A 25,634-nucleotide genomic window follows, 5' to 3' on the forward strand; every position below is an offset into this window, starting at 1 on the left:
AGGGGCCCATAGGTGGAGGGCCAGAGAGAACCCTGTGGGCCATATTGCAAGTCCAGGAAGAGAGGTTGACCCCTGGGTAGCTTAATGGGGTCAGGGCCCCCTGGGTGGAGGGCCAGGGGGCACCCTGAGGCCTATACTGCAAGTCCAGGAAGAGCGGTGGACCCCTGGGTAGCTTGCTGGGGTCAGAGGCCCCAAGGTGGAGGGCCAGGTGGGCACCCTGGGGCATATACTGCAAGTCCAGGAAGAGAAGTGGACCCTTGGGTAGCTTGCTGGGGTCAGGATCCCCTAGGTGGAGGGCAAGGGGGCACCCTGGGGCCTACACTGCAAGTTCAGGGAGGGAGGTGGACCCCTGGGTAGCTTGCTGGGGTCAGAGGCCCCTATGTGGAGGACCAGGGGGTACCCTGGGGCCTATGCTGCAAGTCCAGGGAGGGAGGTGGACCCCTGGGTAGCTTGCTGGGGTCAGGAGCCCCTAGGTGGAGGGAGAGGGGGCACCCTGGGGCCTGTACTGCCAGTCCAGGGAGTGAGGTTGACCGCTGGGTAGCTTGCTGCGGTCAGGGGCCCCTAGGTGGAGGGCCAGGGGGCACCCTGTGGGCTATACTGCAAGTCCAGGGAGGGATGTGGACCCCTGGGTAGGTTGCTAGGGTCAGAGGCCCCTAGATGGAGGGCCAAGGGTCACCCTGGGGCCTATACTGCTAGTCCAGGGACATCGGTGGGCACCTTTGTAGCATGATGGGGTCAGTGGCCCCTAGGTGGAGGGCCAAGTGGCACGCCGGGGCCTATACTGCCAGTCCAGGAAGAGAAGTGGACCCCTGGGGAGCTTGCTGGGGTCAGGGGCCCCTAGAAGGAGGGGGAGGGGGCACCCTGGGGCTTATACTGCAAGTCCAGGAAGAGAGGTGGACCCCTGGGTAGCTTGCTGGGGTCAGGGGCCCCTAGGTGGAGGGCCAGGTGAAACCCTGTGGGCTATACTGCAAGTCCAGGGAGAGAGGTTTACCCCTGGGTAGCTTGCTGGCATCAGAGGCCCCTAGGTGGAGGGCTAGGGGGCACCCTGGGGCCTATACTGCAAGTCCAGGAACAGAGGTGGATCCCTGGGTAGCTTGCTGGGGTCACAGGATCCTATTGAAGGGCCAGGGGGCACCCTGGGGCCTATACGGCAAGTCCAGGGAGATCGGTGGACCACTGGGTAGCTTGATGGGTTCCGAGGCCCTTAGGTGGAAGGCCCAGGGGGCACCCTGGGGCCTATACTGCAAGTCTAGGAAGGGAGGTTGACCCCTGGGTAGCTTGCTGGGGTCAGAGGCCACTAGGTGGAGGGCCAACGGGCACCCTGGGACCTATACTGCAAGTCCAGGGACATCGGTGGACCTCTGGGTAGCTTGCTGGGGTCAGAGGCCCCTAGGTGGAGGGCCAGGGGGCACCCTGATGCCTATACTGCAAGTTCAGGGAGTGAGGTGGACTCCTGGGTAGCTTGCTGGGGTCAGAAGCCCCTAGGTGGTGGGCCAGGGGGCACCCTAAAGCCTATACTGCAAGTCCAGGGAGGGAGGTGGACTCCTGGGTAGCTTGCTGGGGTCATAGGCTCCTTGGTGGCGGGCCAAGGGGCACACTGGGGCCTACATTGCAAGTCCAGGGAGAGAGGTGGACCCCTGGGTAACTTGCTGGGGTCAGGGGCCCCTAGGTGGAGGGCCAGGGGGCACCCTGGGGCCTATACTGCAAGTCCAGGGAGTGAGGTGGACTCATGGGTAGCTTGCTAGGGTCATAGGCTCCTAGATGGAGGGCCAGGGGGCACCCTGGGGCCTACATTGCAAGTCCAGGGAGAGAGGTGGACTCCTGGGTAGCTTGCTGGGGTCAGAGGCCCCTAGGTGGATGGCCAGGAGGTCCCCTGGGGCCTATACTGCAAGTCCAGGGAGAGAGGTCAACCCCTGGGTAGCTTGCTGGGAAGAGAGGACCCTAGGTGGAGGGCCAGGGGGCACTCTGGGGCCTACACTGCAAGACCAGGGTGAGAGGAGGACCCCTGGGTAGCTTGCTGGGGTCAGAGGCCCCTAGTTGGAGGGACAAGTGGCACCCTGGGGCATATACTGCAAGTCCAGGGACATCAGTGGACCCCTGGGTTGCTTGCAGGGGTCAGAGGGCCCTAGATGGAGGGACCAGGGGGCACCCTGGGGCCTATTCTGCAAGTCCAGGGAGAGAGGTGGACCCCTGGGTAGCTTGCTGGGGTCAGAGGCCCCTAAGTGGAAGGCCAACCGGCACCCTGTGGTCTACACTGCAAGTCCAGGGACATCGGTGGACACTTGGGTAGCTTGCTGGGGTCAGAGGCCACTAGGTGGAGGGCCAGGGGGTCCTCTGGGGATGATACTGCAAGTCCAGGGAGAGAGGTGGACCCCTGGGTAGCTTGCTGGCATCAGAGGTGCCTAGGTGGAGGGCTAGGGGGCACCCTGGGGCCTATACTGCAAGTCCAGGGAGTGATGTGGACTCCTGGGTAGCTTGCTGGGCTAATAGGGTCCTAGGTGGAGGGCCAGGGGGCACCATGGGACCTACACTGCATGTCCAGGGAGAGAGGTGGACCCCTTGGTAGCTTGCTGGGGTCAGAGGCCCCTATGTTGAGGGCCAGGGGGCACGCTGGGGCCTATACTGCAAGTCCAGGAACAGAGGTTGACCCATGGGTAGCTTGCTGGGGAAGGGGCCCCTAGGTGGAGGGCCAGGGGGCCCTCTGTGGCCTATACTGCAAGTCCTGGAACAGAGGTGGATCCCTGGGTAGCTTGCTGGGGTCAGAGGATCCTAGATGAAGGGCCAGGGGGCACCCTGGGGCCTAAACAGCAAGTCCAGGGAGATCAGTGGACCCCTGGGTAGCTTGATGGGGTCAGAGGGCCCTACGTCGAAGGCCCAGGGGGCACCCTGGGGCCTATACTGCAAGTCTATGGAGGGAGGTGGACCCCTGGGTAGCTTGCTGAGGTCAGAGGCCCCTAGGTGGATGGCCAACGGGCACCCTGGGACCTATACTGCAAGTCCAGGGACATCAGTGGACCCTTGGGTAGCTTGCTGGGGTCGGGGGCCCTTAGGTAGAGGGCCAGGGGGCACCCTGGGGCCTATACTGCAAGTCCAGGGAGTGAGGTGATCTCCTGGGTAGCTTGCTGGGGTCATAGACTCCTAGGTGGAGGGCCAGTGGGCACACTGGGGCCTACATTGCAAGTCCAGGGAGAGAGGTGGACCCCTGAGTAGCTTGTTGGGATCAGAGGCCCCAAGGTGGAGGGCCAGGAGGCACATTGTGGACTATACTGCAAGTCTAGGAAAAGATATGGACCCCTGGATAGCTTGCTGGGGTCAGGCGCCCCTAGGTGAAGGGCCAGTTGGCACCCTGAGGCCTATACTGCAAGCCCAGGGAGAGAGGTGGATCCCTGGGTAGCTTGCTGGGGTCAGGGGGCACCCTGTGGGCTATTCAGCAAGTCCAGGAAGAGAGGTAGACAACTGGGTAGCTTGCTTTGGTCAGGGGCCCCTAGGTGGAGGGGCAGGGGGCACCCTGGGTCTATACTGCAAGTCAAGGAAGAGAGGTGTACCCCTGGGTAGCTTGCTGGGGTGAGAGGCCCCTAGGTGGAGGGCCAGGGGGCACCCTGGGGCCTATACTGCAAGTCCAGGGACATCGGTGGAACCCTGGGTAGCTTGCTGGGGTCAGAGGCCCCTAGGTGGAGGGCTAAGGGGCAACCTGGGGTCTATACTGCAAGTCCAGGAAGAGAGGTGGACGCCTGGGTAGCTTGCTGGGGTCAGGGGCCCGTAGGTGGAGGGCCAGGTGGAACTCTGTGGGCTATACTGCAAGTCCAGGAAGAGAGATTTACCCCAGGGTAGCTTGCCGGGGTAAGGGGCCCCTAAGTGGAGGTCCAGGGGGCACCCTGGGGCCTATACTGCAAGTCCAGGGAGAACGGTTGAACCCTGGGTAGCTTGCTGGTGTCAGAGGCCCCTAAATGGAGGGCCAGGGGGGAACCCTGGGGCCTATACTGCAAGTCCTGGAAGAGAAGTGGACCCCTGAGTAGCTTGCTGGGGTCAGGGGCCCCTAGGTGGAGGGCCAGGGGGCACCCTGAGGCCTATACAACAAGCCCAGAGAGGGACGTGGACCCCTGGGTAGCTTGCTGGGGTCAGGCTCCCCTAGGTGGAGGGCGAGGGGGCACCCTTTGGGCTCTATTGCAAGTCCAGGAAAAGAGGTGGACCCTGGGTAACTTGCTGGGGTCAGGGTCCCCTAGGTGGAGGGCCAAGGGGCACCCTGAGTCCTATACTGCAAGTCCAGGAAGAGAAGTAGACCCCAGGGTAGCTTGCTGGGGTCAGAGGCCCCTAGTTGGAGGGAGATTGGGCACCCTGGTGCCTATATTGCAAGTCCAGGAAGAGAGGTTGACCCCTGGGTAGCTTGATGGGGTCAGGGCCCCCTGGGTGGAGGGCCAGGGGGCACCCTGAGGCCTATACTGCAAGTCCAGGAAGAGTGGTGGACCCCTGGGTAGCTTGCTGGGGTCAGAGGCCCCTGGGTGATGTGCCAGGGGGCACCCTGGGGCCTATACTGCAAGTCCAGGGAGATCGGTGGACCCCTTGGTTTCTTGCTGGGGTCAGAGGCCCCTAAGTGGAGAGCCAGGTGGGCACCCTGGGGCATGTACTGCAAGTCCAGGAAGAGAAGTGGACCCCTGGGTAGCTTGCTTTGGTCAGGATCCCCTAGGTGGAGGGCCAGGGGGCACCCTGTGGGCTATACTGCAAGTCCAGGAAGAGAGGTAGACCCCTGGGTAGCTTTCTGGGGTCAGAGGCCCCTAGGTGGATGGCCAGGAGGTCCCCTGGGGCCTATACTGCAAGTCCACGGAGAGAGGTGAACCCCTGGGTAGCTTGCTGGGGAGAGAGGCCCCTAGGTGGAGGGCCAGGGGGCACTCTGGGGCCTACACTGCAAGACCAGGGAGAGAGGAGGACCCCTGGGTAGCTTGCTGGAGTCAAGGGCCCCTAGGTGGAGGGCGAAGGGGCACCCTGGGGCCTATACTGCAAGTCCATGAAGAGAGTTGGACCCCTGGTTAGCTTGCTGGGTTCAGAGGCCAATAGGTGAAGGGCCAGAGGGCTCCCTGGGGCCTATACTGCAAGTCCAGGGAGATCGGTGGACCCCTGGGTAGCCTGCTGGGGTCAGAGGCCCCTAGATGGAGGGCCAGGGAGTCCCCTGGGGCCTATACTGAAAGTACAGGGAGAGAGGTGGACCCCTGGGTAGCTTGCTGGGGCCAGAGGCCCCTAGGTGGAGGGCCAGGGGGCACCATGGGGCCTATACTGCAAATCCAGGGAAATCGGTGGACCCCTGGGTAGGTTGCTGGGGTCAGGGGCCCCTAGGTGAATTGCCAAGGGGCACCCTGGGTCCTATAGTACAAGTCAAGGGACATCGGTGGACCACTGGGTAGCTTGCTGGGGTCAGGGGACCCTAGGTGGAGGGCCAGGTGAAACCCTGTGGGCTATACTGCAAGTCCAGGAAGAGAAGTGGACCCCTGGGTAGCTTGCTGGGGTCAGGGGACCCTAGGTGGAGGGACAGGGGGCACCCTGGGGCCTATACTGCAAGTCCAGGGACAGAGGTGGACCCCTGGGTAGCTTGCTGGGGTCAGAGGCCCCGGGGTGGAGGGCCAAGAGGCACCCTGGGGTCTATACTGCAAGTCCAGGGACATCGGTGGACCCCTGGTTAGCTTGCTGGGGTGAGAGGCCCCTAGGTGGAGGGCCAGGGGGCACCCCTCAGCCTATACTGCAAGTCTAGGAAGAAAGTGGACCCCCTGGGTAGCTTGCTGGGGTCAGGGGCCCCTAGGTGGAGGGCCAGGGGGAACCCTGGGGCCTATACTGCAAGTCCACGAAGAGAGTTGGACCCCTGGGTATCTTGCTGGGTTCAGAGGCCAATAGGTGAAGGGCCAGGGGGCTCCTTGGGGCCTACACTGCAAGTCCAGGGAGATCAGTGGACCCCTTGTTAGCTAGCTGGGGTCAGAGGCCCCTAGGTGGAAGGGCAGGGAGTCCCCTGGAGCCTATACTGAAAGTCCAGGGAGAGAGATGGACCCCTGAGTAGCTTGCTGGGGTCAGAGGCCCCTAAGTGGAGGGCCAGGGAGTCCCCTGGGGCCTGTACTGAAAGTCCAGGGAGAGAGGTGGACCCCTGGGTAGCTTGCTGGGGTCAGAGGCCCCTAAGTGGAGGCCAGGGGGCACCCTGGGGCCTACACTGCAAGTACAATGAGTAAGGTGGACTCCTGGGTAGCTTGCTGGGGTCATAGGCTCCTAGGTGAAGGGCCAGGGGGCACCCTGGGGCCTATACTGCAAATCCAGGGAGAGAGGTGGACCCCTGGGTAGCTTGCTGCGGTCAGAGGCCCCTAGGTGGAGGGCCAGGGTGCAACCTGGGGCCTATACTGCAAGTACAGGGACATCGGTGGACCCCTGGGTAGCTTGCTGGGGTCAAGGGCCCTTAGATAGAGGGCCAGGGGGCACCCTGGGGCCTACACTGCAAGTCCAGGAAGAGAGGGGGACCCCTGGGTAGCTTGCTGGGGTAAGGGACCCCTAGGTGTAGTGCAAGGGGGCACCGTGGGGCCTATACTGCAAGTCCAAGGTGAGAGGTTGTCCTCTGGGTAGCTTGCTGGGGTCAGAGGCCCCTTGGTGGAGGGACAAGGGTCACCCTGGGGAATGTACTGCAAGTCCAGGGATTTCGGTGGACCCCTGGGTAGCTTGCTTGGGTCAGAGGCCCTTAGATGGAGGGCCAGGGGGCACGCTGGGGCCTATACTGCAAGTCCAGGGACATCAGTGGACCCCTGGGTAGCTTGCTGGGGTCAGAAGCGCCTAGGTGGAGGGCCAGGGGGCATCCTGGGGACTATTCTGCAAGTCCAGGGAGAAAGGTGGACCCCTGGGTAGCTTGCTGGGGTCAGAGGCTCCTAGGTGGAGGGCCAGGGGGCACGCTGGGGCCTCTACTGCAAGTCCAGGGACATCGGTGGACCCCTGGGTAGCTTGCTGGGGTCAGGGGCCCTTTGGTGGAGGGCCAGGGGGCACCCTGGGGCCTATAGTGCAAATCCGGGAAGAGAAGTAGACCCCTGGGTAGCTTGTTGCGGTCAGGGGCCCTTAGGTGGGGGGTCAGGGGCCCTTAGGTGGAGGGCCAGGGGGCACAATGGGGCCTTTACCGCAAGTCCAGGGAGAGAGGTGTACCCCTGGGTAGATTCCTGGGGTCATGGGCCCCTAGGTCGAGGGCCAGGGGCCACCGTGGGGCCTATACTACAAGTCCAGGAAGAGAGATGAACCCCTGGGTAGCTTGCTGGGGTCAGAGGCCCTTAGGTGGAGGGCCAGGGGGCACCCTGCGGCCTAATCTGCAAGTCAAGGAAGAGAACTGGACCCCTGGGTAGCTTGCTGGGGTCAGGGGCCCCTAGATGGAGGGCAAGGGGGCACCCTGGGGAATATAGTGCAAGTCCAGGGACATCGGTGGACCCCTGGGTAGCTTGCTGGGGTCAGATGCGCCTAGGTTGAGGGCCAGGGGGCACCCTGGGGCCTATACTGCAAGTCCAGGGAGAAAGGTGGACCCCTGGGTGGCTTGCTGGGGTCAGAGACCCCTAGGTGGAGGGCCAGGGGGCACACTGGGGCCTATACTGCAAGTCCAGGGACATTGGTGGACATCTCGGTAGCTTGCTGGGGTCAGAGGCCCCTAGATGGAGGGCAATGGGGCACCCTGGGGAATATACTGCAAGTCCAGGGACATCGGTGGACCCCTGGGTAGCTTGCTGGGGTCAGATGCGCCTAGGTTGAGGGCCAGGGGGCACCCTGGGGCCTATACTGCAAGTCCAGGGAGAAAGGTGGACCCCTGGGTGGCTTGCTGGGGTCAGAGACCCCTAGGTGGAGGGCCAGGGGGCACCCTGGGGCCTATACTGCAAGTCCAGGGAGAGAGGTGGACCCCCACGTAGCTTGCTGGGGTCAAGGGCCAATAGGTGGAGGGCCAGGGCGCATCCTGGGGCCTATGCTGCAAGTCCAGGAAAAGAAGTGGACCCCTGGGTAGCTTGCTGGGGTCAGAGGCCCCTAGGTGGAGGGCCAAGGTGCACCCTGGGGTCTATACTGCATGTCATTTGACATCGGTGGACCCCTGGTTAGCTTGCTGGGGTGAGAGGCCCCTAGGTGGAGGGCCAGTGGGCACCCTGGGGCCTATACTGCAAGTCCAGGGAGGGAGGTGGACCCCTGGGTAGCTTGCTAGGGTCAGGGACCCTCTATGTGGAGGGAGAGGGGGCACCCTGGGGCCTATACTGCAAGTCCGGTAAGAGAAGTGGACCCCTTGGTAGCTTGCTGGGGTCAGGGGCCCTTAGGTGGGGGGTCAGGGGCCCTTAGGTGGAGGGCCAGGGGGCACCCTGGGGCCTATACTGCAAGTCCAGTGAGGGAGGTGGACCCCTGGGTAGCCTGCTGGGGTAAAGGTGCCCTAGGTGGAGGGCCAGGGGGCACCCTGTGGGCTATACTGCAAGTCTAGGAAAAGAGGTGGACACCTGGGTAGCTTACTGGGGTCAGGGGCCCCTAGGTAGAGGGCCAGGGGGCACCCTGGGACCTATACTGCTGGTCCAGGGAGAGAGGTGAACCCCTGGGTAGCTTGCTGGGGTCAGACACCCCTGGGTGGAGTGCAAGGGGGCACCGTGGGGCCTTTACTGCAAGTCCAAGGTGAGAGGTTGTCCTCAGGGTAGCTTGCTGGGGTCAGAGGCCCCTAGGTGGAGGGAAAAGGGTCACCCTGGGGAATGTACTGCAAGTCCCGGGACTTCGGTGGACCCCTGGGTAGCTTGCTTGGGTCAGAGGCCCTTAGATGGAGGGCCAGGGGGCATCCTGGGCCTATACTGCAAGTCCAGGGACATCAGTGGACCCCTGGGTAGCTTGCTGGGGTCAGAGGCGCCTAGGTGAAGGGCCAGGGGGCATCATGTGGCCTATTCTGCAAGTCCAGGGAGAAAGGTGGACCCCTGGGTAGCTTGCTGGGGTCAGAGGCCCCTGGGTGGAGGGCCAGGGTGCACACTGGGGCCTCTACTGCAAGTCCAGGGACATCGGTGGAACACTGGGTAGCTTGCTGGGGTCAGGGGCCCTTGGCTGGAGGGCCAGGGGGCACCATGGGGCCTTTACCGCAAGTCCAGGGAGAGAGGTGTACCCCTGGGTAGATTCCTGGGTTCATGGGCCCCTAGGTCGAGGGCCAGAGACCACCGTGGGGCCTATACTGCAAGTCCAGGAAGAGAGATGAACCCCTGGGTAGCTTGCTGGGGTCAGAGGCCCTTAGGTGGAGGACCAGAGGCCACCCTAGGGCCTATAATGCAAGTCCAGTAAAATAGGTTGACCTCTGGGTAGCCTGCTGGGGTCAGGGGCCCCTAGGTAGAGGGCCCGGGGGCACCCTGGGGGCTACACTGCAAGTCCAGGGAGAGAGGTGGACCCTTGGGTAGCTTGCTGGGGTCAGAAACTCCTATATGGAGGGCAAGGGGGCACCCTGGGGCCTACACTGCAAGTCCAGGGATGGAGGTGGACCCCTGGGTAGATTTCTGGGGTCAGAGGCCCCTAGGTGGAACGCCAAGGGGCACCCTGGGGTCTATACTGCAAATCCATTGACATCAGTGGACCCCTGGTTAGCTTGCTGGGGTGAGAGGCCCCTAGGTGGAGGGCCAGGGGGCTCCCTGGGGCCTATACTGCAAGTCCAGGGAGGGAGGTGGACCCCTGGGTAGCTTGCTGAGGTCAGGGGCCCTTAGGTGGAAGGCCAGGGGGGCACCCTTGGGCCTATACTGCAAGTCCAGGAAGAGAAGTGGACCCCTGGGTAGCTTGCTGGGGTCAGGGGCCCCCAGGTGGAGGGAGAGGGGGCACGCTGGGGCCTATACTGCAAGTCCAGGGAGGGAGGTGGACCCCTTGGTAGCTTGCTGCAATCAGGGGCCCCTAGTTGGAGGGCCAGGGGGCACCCTGGGGCCTATACTGCAAGTCAAGGTATATCGGTGGACCCCTGGGTAGCTTGCTGGGGTCTGAGGCGCCTAGATGGAGGGCCAGGGGGCATCCTGGGGCCTATACTGCAAGTCCAGGGAGAGAGGTGGACCCTTTTGTAGCTTGCTGGTGTCAAGGGCATTTAGGTGGAGGGCCAGGGGGCACCCTGGGGCCTACACTGCAAGTCCAGTGAGAGAGGTGTACCCTTATGTAGCTTGCTAGTGTCAGTGGCACTTAGGTGGAGGGCCAGGGGGCACCCTGGGGCCTAGACTGCAAGTCCAGGGAGAGAGGTGGACCCCCGGGTAGCTTGCTGGGGTCAGGGTCTCTTAGGTGGAGGGCCAGGGCGCATCCTGGGGCCTATGCTGCAAGTCCAGGAAAAGAAGTGGACCCCTGGGTAGCTTGCTGGGGTCAGAGGCGCCTAGGTGGAGGGCCAAGGTGCACCCTGGGGTCTATACTGCATGTCAATTGACATCGGTGGACCCCTGGTTAGCTTGCTGGGGTGAGAGGCCCCTAGGTGGAGGGCCAGTGGGCACACTGGGGCCTATACTGCAAGTCCAGGGAGAGAGGTGGACCCTTTTGTAGCTTGATGGTGTCAGGGGCACTTAGGTGGAGGGCCAGGGGGCACCCTGGGGCCTATACTGCAAGTCCAGGGAGAGAGGTGTACCCTTATATAGCTTGCTGGTGTCAGGGGCACTTAGGTGGAGGGCCAGGGGGCACCCTGGGGCCTATACTGCAAGTCCAGGGAGAGAGGTGGACCCCTGGTTAGCTTGCTGGGGTCAGAGGCCCCTAGGTGGAGGGCCAGGGGGCACCCTGGGGCCTATACTGCAAGTCCAGGGACATCGGTGGACCCCTGGGTAGCTTGCTGGGGTCAAGGGCCCTTAGATGGAGGGCCTAGGCGCACCCTGGGGCTCAAACTGCAAGTCCAGCAAGATAAGTGGACCCCTGGGTAGCTTGCTGGGGTCAAGGGCCACTAGGTGGAGGGCCAGGGGGACCCCTGGGGCCTATACTGCAAGTCCAGTGAGGGAGGTGGACCCCTGGGTAGCCTGCTGGGGTAAGGGTCCCCTAGGTGGAGGGCCAGGGGGCACCCTGTGGGCTATACTGCAAGTCTAGGAAAAGAGGTGGACTCCTGGGTAGCTTACTGGGGTCAGGGGCCCCTAGGTGGAGGGCCAGGGGGCAACCTGGGACCTATACTGCAAGTCCAGGGAGAAAGGTGGACCCCTGAGTAGCTTGCTGAGTTCAGAGGCCCCTAGGTGGAGGGCCAGGGGGCACCCTGGGGCCTATACTGCAAGTCCAGGGAGAGAGGTGGACCCCTGGGTAGCTTGCTGGGGTCAGGGTCCCCTAGGTGGAGGGCCAGGGGGCATCCTGTGGGCTATACTGCAAGTCCAGGATGAGAGGGGGACCCCTGGGTAGCTTGCTGGGGCAAGGGGCCCCTAGGTGGAAGGGCAAGGGGCACCCTGGGACCTATACTGCAGGTCCAGGGAGAGAGGTGAACCACTGGGTAGGTTGCTGGGGTCAGACACAACTAGGTGGAGTGCAAGGGGGCACCGTGGGGCCATTACTGCAAGTCCAAAGTGAGAGGTTGTCCTCTGGGTAGCTTGCTGGGGTCAGAGGCCCCTAGGTGGAGGACCAAGGGTCACCCTGGGGAATGTGCTGCAAGTCCAGGGACTTCGGTGGACCCCTGGGTAGCTTGCTTGGGTCAGAGCCCCTTAGATGGAGGGCCAGGGGGCACACTGGGGCCTACATTGCAAGTCCAGGGAGAGAGGTGGACCCCTGGGTAGCTTGTTGGGGTCAGAGGCCCCAAGGTGGAGGGCCAGGAAGCACATTGTGGACTATACTGCAAGCCTAGGAAGAGATATGGACCCCTGGCTAGCTTGCTGGGGTCAGGCGCCCCTAGGTGAAGGGAAAGTTGGCACCCTGAGGCCTATACTGCAAGCCCAGGGAGAGAGGTGGATCCCTGGGTAGCTTGCTGGGGTCAGGGTCCCCAAAGCGTAGGGCCAGGGGGCACCCTGTGGGCTATTCAGCAAGTCCAGGAAGAGATGTAGACAACTGGGTAGCTTGCTTTGGTCAGGGGCCCCTAGGTGGAGGGGCAGGGGGCACCCTGGGCCTATACTGCAAGTCAAGGAAGAGAGGTGTACCGCTGGGTAGCTTGCTGGGGTGAGAGGCCCCTAGGTGGAGGGCTAAGGGGCAACCTGGGGTCTATACTGCAAGTCCAGGAAGAGAGGTGGACGCCTGGGTAGCTTGCTGGGGTCAGGGGCCCGTAGGTGGAGGGCCAGGTGGAACTCTGTGGGCTATACTGCAAGTCCAGGAAGAGAGGTTTACCCCAGGGTAGCTTGCCGGGGTAAGGGGCCCCTAAGTGGAGGTCCAGGGGGCACCCTGGGGCCTATACTGCAAGTCCAGGGAGAACGGTGGACCCCTGGGTAGCTTGCTGGGGTCAGAGGCCCCTAAATGGAGGGCCAGGGGGGAACCCTGGGGCCTATAATGCAAGTCCAGGAAGAGAAGTGGACCCCTGAGTAGCTTGCTGGGGTCAGGGGCCCCTAGGTGGAGGGCCAGGGGGCACCCTGAGGCCTATACAACAAGCCCAGAGAGGGACGTGGACCCCTGGGTAGCTTGCTGGGGTCAGGCTCCCCTAGGTGGAGGGCGAGGGGGCACCCTTTGGGCTATACTGCAAGTCCAGGAAAAGAGGTGGACCCTGGGTAACTTGCTGGGGTCAGGATCCCCTAGGTGGAGGGCCAAGGGGCACCCTGAGTCCTATACTGCAAGTCCAGGAAGAGAGGTTGACCCCTGGGTAGCTTGATGGGGTCAGGGCCCCCTGGGTGGAGGGCCAGGGGGCACCCTGAGGCCTATACTGCAAGTCCAGGAAGAGTGGTGGACCCCTGGGTAGCTTGCTGGGGTCAGAGGCCCCTGGGTGATGTGCCAGGGGGCACCCTGGGGCCTATACTGCAAGTCCAGGGAGATCGGTGGACCCCTGGGTTTCTTGCTGGGGTCAGAGGCCCCTAAGTGGAGAGCCAGGTGGGCACCCTGGGGCATATACTGCAAGTCCAGGAAGAGAAGTGGACCCCTGGGTAGCTTGCTGGGGTCAGGATCCCCTAGGTGGAGGGCCAGGGGGCACCCTGTGGGCTATATTGCAAGTCCAGGAAGAGAGGTAGACCCCTGGGAAGCTTTCTGGGGTCAGAGGCCCCTAGGTGGATGGCCAGGAGGTCCCCTGGGGCCTATACTGCAAGTCCACGGAGAGAGGTGAACCCCTGGGTAGCTTGCTGGGGAGAGAGGCCCCAAGGTGGAGGGCCAGGGGGCACTCTGGGGCCTACACTGCAAGACCAGGGAGAGAGGAGGACCCCTGGGTAGCTTGCTGGAGTCAAGGGCCCCTAGGTGGAGGGCCAAGGGGCACCCTGGGGCCTATACTGCAAGTCCATGAAGAGAGTTGGACCCCTGGTTAGCTTGCTGGGTTCAGAGGCCAATAGGTGAAGGGCCAGGGGGCTCCCTGGGGCCTATACTGCAAGTCCAGGGAGATCGGTGGACCCCTGGGTAGCCTGCTGGGGTCAGAGGCCCCTAGATGGAGGGCCAGGGAGTCCCCTGGGGCCTATACTGAAAGTCCAGGGAGAGAGGTGGACCCCTGGGTAGCTTGCTGGGGTCAGAGGCCCCTAGGTGGAGGGCCAGGGGGCACCATGGGGCCTATACTGCAAGTCCAGGGAAATCGGTGGACCCCTGGGTAGCTTGCTGTGGTCAGGGTCCCCTAGGTGGAGGGCCATTGGGCACCTTGTGGGCTATACTGCAAGTCCAGGAAGAGAGGGGGACCCCTGGGTAGCTTGCTGGGGTCAGTGGCCCCTAGGTGGAGGGCCAGGGGGCACCCTGGGGCCTATACTGCAAGTCCAGGGACATCGGTGGACCCCTACAGGGGCGCCTAGGTGGAGGGCAAGGGGGCAACCTGGGGCCTATACTGCAAGTCCAGGGAGAGAGGTGGACCCCTGGGTAGCTTGCTGGGGTCAGGGGCTCTTAGGTGGGGGGTCAGGGGCCCTTAGGTGGAGGGCCAGGGGGCACCATGGGGCCTTTACCGCAAATCCAGGGAGAGAGGTGTACCCCTGGGTAGCTTGCTGGGGTCAGAGGCCCTTAGGTGGAGGGCCAGAGGCCACCCTAGAGCCTAAACTGCAAGTCCAGGGAGAGAGGTGGACCCTTGGGTACCTTGCTGGGTTAGGGGCCCCTAAGTGGAGGGCCAGGGAGCACCCTGGGGCCTATACTGCAGGTCCAGGAAGAGAGGTGGACCCCTGGGTAGCTTGCTGGGGTCAGAGGCCCCTAAGTGAAGGGCCAGGGGGCACCCTGGGGCCTATACTGCAAGTCCAGGGAGATCGGTTGACCCCTGAGTAACTTGCTGGGGTCAGAGGCCCCAAGGTGGAGGGCCAGGGGGCACCCTGGGGCCTATACTGCAAGTCCAGGGACATCAGTGGACCCCTGGGTAGCTTGCTGGGGTCAGGGGCCCTTGGGTGGAGGGCCAGGGGGCACCTTGGGGCCTATACTGCAAGTCAAGGAAGAGAAGTGAAACCCTGGGTAGCATGCTGGTGTCAGGGAACCCTCGGTGGAGGGTCAGTGGGCGCCCTGGGGCCTATACTGCATGTCCAGGGACATCAGTGGACCGCTGGGTAGCTTGCTGGGGTCAGAGGCCCCAAGATGGAGAGCCAGGGGGCACCCTGTGGCCTATACTGCAAGTCAAGGACATCGGTGGACACCTGGGTAGCTTGCTGAGGTCAGAGGCACCTAGGTGGATGGCCAGGGGCACCCTGGGGCCTTTACTGCAAGTCCAGGGAGATCGGTGGACCCCTGGGTAGCCTGCTGGGGTCAGAGGCCCCTAGATGGAGGGCCAGGGAGTCCCCTGGGGCCTATACTGAAAGTCCAGGGAGAGAGGTGGACCCCTGGGTAGCTTGCTGGGGTCAGAGGCCCCTAGGTGGAGGGCCAGGGGGCACCATGGGGCCTATACTGCAAGTCCAGGGAAATCGGTGGACCCCTGGGTAGCTTGCTGTGGTCAGGGTCCCCTAGGTGGAGGACCATTGGGCACCTTGTGGGCTATACTGCAAGTCCAGGAAGAGAGGGGGACCCCTGGGTAGCTTGCTGGGGTCAGTGGCCCCTAGGTGGAGGGCCAGGGGGCACCCTGGGGCCTATACTGCAAGTCCAGGGACATCGGTGGACCCCTACAGGGGCGCCTAGGTGGAGGGCAAGGGGGCAACCTGGGGCCTATACTGCAAGTCCAGGGAGAGAGGTGGACCCCTGGGTAGCTTGCTGGGGTCAGGGGCTCTTAGGTGGGGGGTCAGGGGCCCTTAGGTGGAGGGCCAGGGGGCACCATGGGGCCTTTACCGCAAATCCAGGGAGAGAGGTGTACCCCTGGGTAGCTTGCTGGGGTCAGAGGCCCTTAGGTGGAGGGCCAGAGGCCACCCTAGAGCCTATACTGCAAGTCCAGGGAGAGAGGTGGACCCTTGGGTACCTTGCTGGGTTAGGGGCCCCTAAGTGGAGGGCCAGGGAGCACCCTGGGGCCTATACTGCAGGTCCAGGAAGAGAGGTGGACCCCTGGGTAGCTTGCTGGGGTCAGAGGCCCCTAAGTGAAGGGCCAGGGGGCACCCTGGGGCCTATACTGCAAGTCCAGGGAGATCGGTTGACCCCTGAGTAACTTGCTGGGGTCAGAGGCCCCAAGGTGGAGGGCCAGGGGGCACCCTGGGGCCTATACTGCAAGTCCAGGGACATCAGTGGACCCCTGGGTAGCTTGCTGGGGTCAGGGGCCCTTGGGTGGAGGGCCAGGGGGCACCTTGGGGCCTATACTGCAAGTCAAGGAAGAGAAGTGAAACCCTGGGTAGCATGCTGGTGTCAGGGAACCCTCGGTGGAGGGTCAGTGGGCGCCCTGGGGCCTATACTGCATGTCCAGGGACATCAGTGGACCGCTGGGTAGCTTGCTGGGGTCAGAGGCCCCAAGATGGAGAGCCAGGGGGCACCCTGTGGCCTATACTGCAAGTCAAGGACATCGGTGGACACCTGGGTAGCTTGCTGAGGTCAGAGGCACCTAGGTGGATGGCCAGGGGCACCCTGGGGCCTTTACTGCAAGTCCAGGGATAGAGGTGGATCCCTGGGTAGCTTGTTTGGGTCAGAGACCCCTGGGTGGAGGGCAAGGGGCACCCTGGGGCCTACACTGCAAGTCCAGGGAGGGAGAAGGACCCCTGGGTAGCCTGCTGGGGTCAGGGTCCCCTAGCTGGAGGGCCAGGGGGTACCCTGTGGGCTATACTGCAAGTCTAGGAAGAGAGGTGGACCCCTGGGTAGCTTCCTGGGGTCAGGGGCACCAAGGTGGAGGGCCAGAGGGCACCCTGGGACCTATACTGCAAGTCCTGGAAGAGAGGTGGACCCTTGGGTACCGTGCTGGAGTCAAAGGCCCCTTTGTGGAGGGCCAGGGGGCACCATGGGGCCTGTACTGCAAGTCCAGGGAGAGAGATGGACCCCTGGGTAGCTTACTATGGGTCAAAGGCACCGATGCGGAGGTCCAAGGGGCACCCTGGTATCTATACTGCAAGTCCAGGGAGGGAGGTGGACCCCTGGGTAGATTGCTGGGGTCAGAGGCCCCTAGGTGGAGGGCCAAGGGGCACCCTGGGGTCTATACTGCAAGTCCATTGACATCGGTGGACCCCTGGTTAGCTTGCTGGGGTGAGAGGGCCCTAGGTGGAGGTCCAGGGGGCTCCCTGGGGCCTATACTGCAAGTCCAGGGAGGTAGGTGGACCACTGGGTAGCTTTCTGGGGTCAGGGTCACCTAGGTGGAGGGCCAGAGGGCACCCTGTGGGCTATACTGCAAGTCAAGGAAGAGAGGTAGACCCCTGGGTAACTAGCTGGCGTCAGGGACCCCTAGGTGGAGGGCCATTGGGCACCCTGGGGCCTATACTGCAAGTCCAGGAAGAGAGGTGGACCCCTGGGTAGCTAGCTGAGGTCAGGGAGCCCTAGGTGGAGGGCCATTGGCCACCCTGCTGCCTATACTGCAAGTCCAGGGACATCTGTGGACCCCTGGGTAGCTAGCTGGGGTCTGAGAAGCCTAAGTGGAAAGCCAGGCGGCACCCTGGGGCCTATACAGCAAGTCCAGGGAGAGAGGTGGACCCCTGGGTAGCTTGCTGGGGTCAGAGGCCCCTAGGTGGATGGCCAGAAGGCACCCTGGGGCCTATACTGCAAGTCCAGGGACATCTGTGGACCCCTGGGTAGCTTGCTGGGGTCTGAGAAGCCTAAGTGGAAAGCCAGGCGGCACACTGGGGCCTATACTGCAAGTCCAGGGACATCGGTGGACCCCTGGGAAGCTTGCTGGGGTCTGGGGCCCTTAGGTGGAGGGACAGAGGGCACCCTGGGGGCTATACTGCAAGTCCAGGGACATCGGTGGACCCCTGGGTAGCTTGCTGGGGTTAGGGAACCCTAGGTGGAGGGCCAGGGGGCACCCTGGGGCCTATACTGCATATCCAGGGACATCGGTGGACCCCTGGGTAGCTTGCCGGGGTCAGAGGCCCCAAGATGGAGGGCCAGGGGGCACCCTGTGGCCTATACTGCAAGTCCAGGGACATCGGTGGACACCTGGGAAGCTTGCTGGGTTCAGAGGCACCTAGGTGGAGGGCCTGGGGCGCCCTGGGGCCTATACTGCAAGTCCAAGGAGAATAGTGGACCGCTCGATAGCTTGTTTGGGTCAGAGGCGCCTTGGTGGAGGGCCAGGGGGCACCCTGGGGCCTATACTGCAAGTCGAAGGAGAGAGGAGGATCCCCGGTTAGCTTGCTGGGGTCAGGGGCTCTTAGGTGGAGGGCCAGGGGGCATCCTGGGGCCTATACTGCAAGTCCAGGAAGAGAAGTGGACCCCTCGGTAGCTTGCTGGGGTCAGAGGCCCCGAGGTGGAGTGCCAGAGGGCACCCTGGGGTCTATACTGCAAGTCCAGGGACATCGGTGGACCCCTGGTTAGCTTGCTGGGGTGAGAGGCCCCTAGGTGGAGGGCCATTGGGCACCCTGGGGCCTATACTGCAAGTCCAGGGAGGAAGGTGGACCCCTGGGTAGCTTGCTGGGGTCAGGGGCCCCTAGGTGGAGGGCCATTGGGCACCCTGGGGCCTAAACTGCAAGTCCAGGGAGGGAGGTGGACCCCTGGGTAGCTTGCTGGGGTCAAAGGCCCCTAGGTGGAGGGCAAGGGGGCACCCTGGGGCCTGTACTGCAAGTCCAGGGAGGGAGGTGGACCCCTGGGTAGCTTTCTGGGGTCAGGGTCACCTAGGTGGAGGGCCAGAGGGCACCCTGTGGGCTATACTGCAAGTCGAGGAAGAGAGGTAGACCCCTGGGTAACTAGCTGGGGTCAGAGACACCTAGGTGGAGGGCCATTGGGCACCCTGGGGCCTATACTGCAAGTCCAGGAAAAGAGGTGGACCCCTGGGTAGCTAGCTGAGGTCAGGGACCCCTAGGTGGAGGGCCATTGGGCACCCTGGGGCCTATACAGCAAGTCCAGGGAGAGAGGTGGACCCCTGGGTAGCTTGCTGGGGTCAGAGGCCCCTAGGTGGATGGCCAGAAGGCACCCTGGGGCCTATACTGCAAGTCCAGGGACATCTGTGGACCCCTGGGTAGCTTGCTGGGGTCTGAGAAGCCTAAGTGGAGGGCCAGGCGGCACCCTGGGGCCTATACTGCAAGTCCAGGGAGAGAGGTGGACCCCTGGGTAGCTTGCTGGGGTCAGAGGCCCCTAGGTGGATGGGCAGAAGGCACCCTGGGGCCTATACTGCAAGTCCAGGGACATCTGTGGACCCCTGGGTAGCTTGCTGGGGTCTGAGAAGCCTAAGTGGAGGGCCAGGCGGCACCCTGGGGACTACACAGCAAGTCCAGGGAGAGAGGAAGCCCCCTGGGTAGCTTGCTGGGGTCAAACACCCCTAGATGGAGGACCAAGGAGCACCTTTTGGCTTATACTGCATGTCCAGGGACATCGGAGGACCCCTGGGTAGCTTGCTGGGGTCAGGGGCCCTTAGGTGGAGGGCCAGGGGGCATCCTGGGGCCTATACTGCAAGTCCAGGGAGAGAGGTGGACCCCTGGGTAGCTTGCTGGGGTCATAGGCTCATAGGTAGAGGGCCAGGGGCACCCTGGGGAATACACTGCAAGTCCAGGGAGAGAGGAGGACCCCTGGGTAGCTTGCTGGGGTCAGGGGCCACTAGGTGGAGGGCCAGGTGGCACCCTGTTGGCTGTACTGCAAGTCCAGCAAGAGAGGTGGTCCCCTGGGTATCTTTCTGGGGTCAGAGGCCCCTAGGTGGAGGGCCAAGGAGTACCCAGGGGCTTATACTGCAAGTCCAGGGATATTGGTGGACCCCTGGGTAGCTTGCTGGGGTCAGAGACCCCTAGGTGGAAGGCCAAGGGGCCCCCTGGGGCCTATACTGCAGGTCCAGGAAGAGAAGTGGACCCCTGGGAAGCTTGCTGGGGTCAGGGGCCCCTAGGTGGAGGGCCAGGGGGCACCCTGGGGCCTATACTTCAAGTCCAGGAAGAGATGTGGACCCCTGGGTAGCTTCCTGGGGTCAGAGGCCCCTAGGTGAAGGGCCAGGGGGCACCCTGGGGCCGATACTGCAAGTCCAGGGACATCGGTGGACCCCTCGGTAGCTTGCTGGGGTCAGAGGCGCCTAGGTGGAGGGCCAAGGGCACCCTTTGGCATATACTGCAAATCAAGGGAGAGATGTGGACCTCCGGGTAGCTTGCTGGGGTCAGAGGCTCTTAGGTGGAGGGCCAGGGGGCATCCTGGGGCCTATACTGCAAGTCCAGGGACATCGGTGAACCCCTGGTTAGCTTGCTGGGGTGAGAGGCCCCTAGGTGGAGGGCCAGGGGGCACCCTGGGGCCTATACTGCAAGTCCAGGGAGGGAGGTGGACCCCTGGGTAGCTTGCTGGTGTCAGGGGCCCTAGGTGGAGGGCCAGGGGACACCCTGTGGGCTATACTGCAAGTCCAGGGAGGGAGGTGGACCCCTGGTTAGCTTGCTGCGGTCAGAGGCCCCTAGGTGGAGGGCCAGGGGACACCCTGTGGGCTATACTGCAAGTCCAGGGAGGGAGGGGGACCCCTGGTTAGCTTGCTGGGGTCAGAGGCCCCTAGGTGGAGGGCCAATGAGCACCCAGGGCTTATACTGCCAGTCCAAGGATATCGGTGGACCCCTGGGTAGCTTGCTGGGGTCAGGGGCCCTTAGGTGGAGGGCCAGGGGGCACCCTGGGGCCTATACTGCAAGTCCAGGAAAAGAAGTGGACCCCTGGGTAACTTGCTGGGGTCAGGGGCCCCTAGGTGGAGGGCCAGTTGGCACCCTTTTGGCTATACTGCAAGTCCAGGAAGAGAGGTTGACCCCTGGGTAGCTTGCTGGGGTCAGGGGCCCCTAGGTGGAGGGCCAGGTGGCACCCTGTGGGCTATACTGCAAGTCCAGGAAGAGAGGTTGACCCCTGTGTAGCTTGCTGGGGTCAGGGGCCCCTAGGTGGAGGGCCAGGGGGAACACGGGGGCCTATACTGCAAGTCCAGGGAGGGAGGTGGTCCCCTGGGTAGCTTGCTGGTGTCAGGGGCTCTAGGTGGAGGGCCAGGGGACAACCTGTGGGCTATACTGCAAGTCCAGGAAGAAAGGTGGACCCCTGGGTAGCTTGCTGGGATTATAGGCCCCGGTGTGGAGGGCCAGGGGGCACCCTGGGGCCTATACTGCAAGTCCAGGGATAGAGGTGGAGCCCGGGGTAACTTGCTGGGGTCATGGGCCCCTAGGTGGAGGGTCAGGAGGCACCCTGTGGGGTATACTGCAAGTCCAGGAAGAGAGGTTGACCCCTGGGTAGCTTGCTGGGGTCAGGGGACCCTAGGTGGAGGACCAGGGGGAACCCTGGGGCCTATACTGCAAGTACAGGGAGGGAGGTGGAACCCTGGGTAGCTTGCTGGTGTCAGGGGCTCTAGCTGGAGGGCCAGGGGATAACCTGTCGGCTACACTGCAAGTCCAGGAAGAGAGGTGGACCCCTGGGTAGCTTGCTGGGGTCAGGGGCCCCGGGGTGGATGGCCAAGTGGAACCCTGTGGCCTATATGCAAGTCCAGGGAGAGAGGTGTACCCCTGGGTAGCTTGCTGGGGTCAGAGCTCATGGGTGGAGGGCCAGGGGGCAACGTGGGGAATACACAGCATATTCAGGGAGAGAGGAGGCCCCCTGGGTAGCTTGCTCTGGTCAAACACCCCTAGGTTGAGGGCAAGGGGGCACCCTGGGGCCTATACTGCAAGTCCAGGAAGAGAAGTGGACCCCTGGGTAGCTTGCTGGGGTCAGGGGCCCATAGGTGGAGGGCCAAGGAGCACCCTGGGGCTTATACTGCAAGTCCAAGGACATCTGTGGACCCCTGGATAGCTTGCTGGGGTCAGGGGCCCTTAGGTGGAAGGCCAGGGGCACCCTGGGGCCTATACTGCAAGTCCAGGAAGAGAAGTGGACCCCTGGGTAGCTTGCTGGGGTCAGGGGCCCCTAGGTGGAGGGCCAGGTGGCACTCTGCGGGCTAAACTGCAAGTCCAGGAAGAGAGGTTGACCCCTGGGTAAATTGCAGGGGTCAGGGGCCCCTTAGTGGAGGGCAAGGGGGCACCCTGGGTCCTATACTGCAAGTCCAGGGAGGTAGGTGGACCCCTGGGTAGCTTGCTGGTGTAAGGGGCTCTAGGTGGAGGGCCAGGGGACCCCCTGTGGGCTATACTGCAAGTCCAGGAAGAGAGTTGGACCCCTGGGTAGCTTGCTGCGGTCAGGGGCCCCGGGGTGGAGGGCCAGGGGGCACCCTGGGGCCTATACTGCAAGTCCAGGGAGAGAGGTGAACCCCTGTGTAGCTTGCTGGGGTCAGGGGCCCCGGGGTGGAGGGCCAGGGGACACCCTGGGGACTACACTGCAAGTCCAGGGAGGGAGGTGGACCCCTGGGTAGCTTGCTGGGGTCAGAGGCTCATGGGTGGAGGGCCAGGGGGCAACGTGGGGAATACACAGCATGATCAGGGAGAGAGGAGGCCCCCTGGGTAGCTTGCTGAGGTCAAACACCCCTAGGTGTAGGGCAAGGGGGCACCCTGGGGCCTCTACTGCAAGTCCAGGGATGTAGGTGGACCCCTGGGTAGCTTGCTGGTGTAAGGGGCTCTAGGTGGAGGGCCAGGGGGCACCCCGGGCCTATACTGCAAGTCCAGGGAGAGAGGTGGACCCCTGGGTAGCTTGCTGGGGTCTTAGGCTCATAGGTGGAGGTGCAGGTGGCACCCTGGGGACTACACTGCAAGTCCAGGAAGAAAGAGGGACCCCTGGGTAGCTCGCTGGGGTCAGGGGCCCAGGTGTGAAGGGCCAGGGGACACCCTGAGGACTACACTGCAAGTCCAGGAAGAGAGGTTGACCCCTGGGTAGCTTGCTGGGGTCAGGGGCCCCTAGGTGGAGGGCCAGGGGAACCCTGGGGCCTATACTGCAAGTCCAGGGAGGGTTGTGGACCCCTGGGTAGCTTGCTGGGGTCAGAGGCTCATGGGTGGAGGGCCAGGGGGTAACCTGGGGAATACACAGCATGTTCAGGAAGAGGGGAGGCCCCCTGGGTAGCTTGCTGGGGTCAGGGGCCCAAGTGTGAAGGGCCAGGGGACACTCTGGGGCCTATACTGCAAGTCCAGGGAGAGAGGTGAACCCTGTGTAGCTTGCTGGTGTCAGAGGCCCCTAGGTGGAGGGCCAGGGGGCACCCTGTGGGCTATTCTGCAAGTCCAGAAAGAGAGGTGGACCCCTGGGTAGCTTGCTGGGGTCCGAGGTCTCTGGGTAGAGGGCCTGGGGTCACCCTGGGGCCTATACTGCAAGTCCAGGGAGGGTTGTGGACCCCTGGGTAGCTTGCTGGGGTCAGAAGCTCATGGGTGGAGGGCCAGGGGGCAACCTGGGGAATACACAGCATGTTCAGGAAGAGAGGAGGCCCCCTGGGTAGCTTGCTGAGGTCAAACATCATTAGGTGGAGGGCAAGGGGGCACCCTGGGGCCTACACTGCAAGTCCAGGAAGAAAGAGGGACCCCTGGGTAGCTCGCTGGGGTCAGGGGCCCAGGTGTGAAGGGCCAGGGGACACCCTAAGGACTACACTGCAAGTCCAGGAAGAGAGGTTGACCCTTGGGTAGCTTGCTGGGGTCAGGGGCCCCTAGGTGGAGGGCCAGGGGAACCCTGGGGCCTATACTGCAAGTCCAGGGAGGGTTGTGGACCCCTGGGTAGCTTGCTGGGGTCAGAGGCTCATGGGTGGAGGGCCAGGGGGTAACCTGGGGAATACACAGCATGTTCAGGAAGAGGGGAGGCCCCCTGGGTAGCTTGCTGGGGTCAGGGGCCCAAGTGTGAAGGGCCAGGGGACACTCTGGGGCCTATACTGCAAGTCCAGGGAGAGAGGTGAACCCTGTGTAGCTTGCTGGTGTCAGAGGCCCCTAGGTGGAGGGCCAGGGGGCACCCTGTGGGCTATTCTGCAAGTCCAGAAAGAGAGGTGGACCCCTGGGTAGCTTGCTGGGGTCCGAGGTCTCTGGGTAGAGGGCCAGGGGTCACCCTGGGGCCTATACTGCAAGTCCAGGGAGGGTTGTGGACCCCTGGGTAGCTTGCTGGGGTCAGAGGCTCATGGGTGGAGGGCCAGGGGGCAACCTGGGGAATACACAGCATGTTCAGGAAGAGAGGAGGCCCCCTGGGTAGCTTGCTGAGGTCAAACATCATTAGGTGGAGGGCAAGGGGGCACCCTGGGGCCTATACTGCAAGTCCAGGGAGGGAGGCGGACCCCTGGTTAGCTTGCTGGGGTGAGAGGCCCCTAGGTGGAGGGCCAATGAGCACCCTGGGGCTTATACTGCCAGTACAGGAAGGAAGGTGGACCCCTGGGTAGCTTGCTGGGGTCAGGGGCCCTTAGGTGGAAGGCCAGGGGACACCCTAGGGACTACATTGCAAGTCCAGGAAGAGAGGTTGACCCCTGGGTTGCTTGCTGGGGTCAGGGACCCCTAGGTGGAGGGCCAGGGGAACCCTGGGGCCTATACTGCAAGTCCAGGGAGGAAGGTGGACCCCTGGGTTGCTTACTGGGGTCAGAGGCTCATGGGTGGAGGGCCAGGGGGCAACGTGGGGAATACACAGCATGTTCAGGGAGAGAGGAGGCCCCCTGGGTAGCTTGCTGAGGTCAAACACCCCTAGGTGGAGGGCAAGGGGGAACCCTGGGGCCTATACTGCAAGTCCAGGGATGTAGGTGGACCCCTGGGTAGCTTGCTGGTGTAAGGGGCTCTAGGTGGAGAGCCAAGGGGCAACCCGGGGCCTATACTGCAAGTCCAGGGAGAGAGGTGGACCCCTGGGTAGCTTGCTGGGGTCATAGGCTCATAGGTGGATGGCCAGGTGGCACCCTGGGGACTACACTGCAAGTCCAGGAAGAGAGGGGGACCCCTGGGTAGCTTGCTGGTGTCATGGGCTCTAGGTGGAGAGCCTGGGGACACCCTGTGGGCTATACTGCAAGTCCTGAAAGAGAGGTGGACCCCTGGGTAGCTTGCTGGGGTCAGGGGCCCCGGTGTGAAGGGCCAGGGGACACCCTGGGGACTACACTGCAAGTCCAGGAAGAGAGGTTGACCTCTGGGTAGCTTGCTGGGGTCAGGGGCCCCTAGGTGGAGGGCCAGGGGAACCCTGGGGCATATACTGCAAGTCCAGGGAGGGTTGTGGACATCTGTGGACCCCTGGGTAGCTTGCTGGGGTCTGAGAAGCCTAAGTGGAGGGCCAGGCGGCACCCTGGGGACTACACAGCAAGTCCAGGGAGAGAGGAAGCCCCCTGGGTAGCTTGCTGGGGTCAAACACCCCTAGATGGAGGACCAAGGAGCACCTTGGGGCTTATACTGCATGTCCAGGGACATCGGAGGACCCCTGGGTAGCTTGCTGGGGTCAGGGGCCCTTAGGTGGAGGGCCAGGGGGCATCCTGGGGCCTATACTGCAAGTCCAGGGAGAGAGGTGGACCCCTGGGTAGCTTGCTGGGGTCATAGGCTCATAGGTAGAGGGCCAGGGGCACCCTGGGGAATACACTGCAAGTCCAGGGAGAGAGGAGGACCCCTGGGTAGCTTGCTGGGGTCAGGGGCCACTAGGTGGAGGGCCAGGTGGCACCCTGTTGGCTGTACTGCAAGTCCAGCAAGAGAGGTGGTCCCCTGGGTATCTTTCTGGGGTCAGAGGCCCCTAGGTGGAGGGCCAAGGAGTACCCAGGGGCTTATACTGCAAGTCCAGGGATATTGGTGGACCCCTGGGTAGCTTGCTGGGGTCAGAGACCCCTAGGTGGAAGGCCAAGGGGCCCCCTGGGCCCTATACTGCAGGTCCAGGAAGAGAAGTGGACCCCTGGGAAGCTTGCTGGGGTCAGGGGCCCCTAGGTGGAGGGCCAGGGGGCACCCTGGGGCCTATACTGCAAGTCCAGGAAGAGATGTGGACCCCTGGGTAGCTTGCTGGGGTCATAGACCCCTAGGTGGAGGGCAAGGGGAAACTCTGGTACCTACAATGCAAGTCCAGGGAGGGAGGTGGACCCCTGGGTAGCTTCCTGGGGTCAGAGGCCCCTAGGTGAAGGGCCAGGGGGCACCCTGGGGCCGATACTGCAAGTCCAGGGACATCGGTGGACCCCTCGGTAGCTTGCTGGGGTCAGAGGCGCCTAGGTGGAGGGCCAAGGGCACCCTGGGGCATATACTGCAAATCAAGGGAGAGATGTGGACCTCCGGGTAGCTTGCTGGGGTCAGAGGCTCTTAGGTGGAGGGCCAGGGGGCATCCTGGGGCCT

The sequence above is a fragment of the Danio rerio genome, chromosome 22, assembly GCF_049306965.1.
Source record: "Danio rerio strain Tuebingen ecotype United States chromosome 22, GRCz12tu, whole genome shotgun sequence".
Lineage (NCBI taxonomy): Eukaryota > Metazoa > Chordata > Actinopteri > Cypriniformes > Danionidae > Danio > Danio rerio.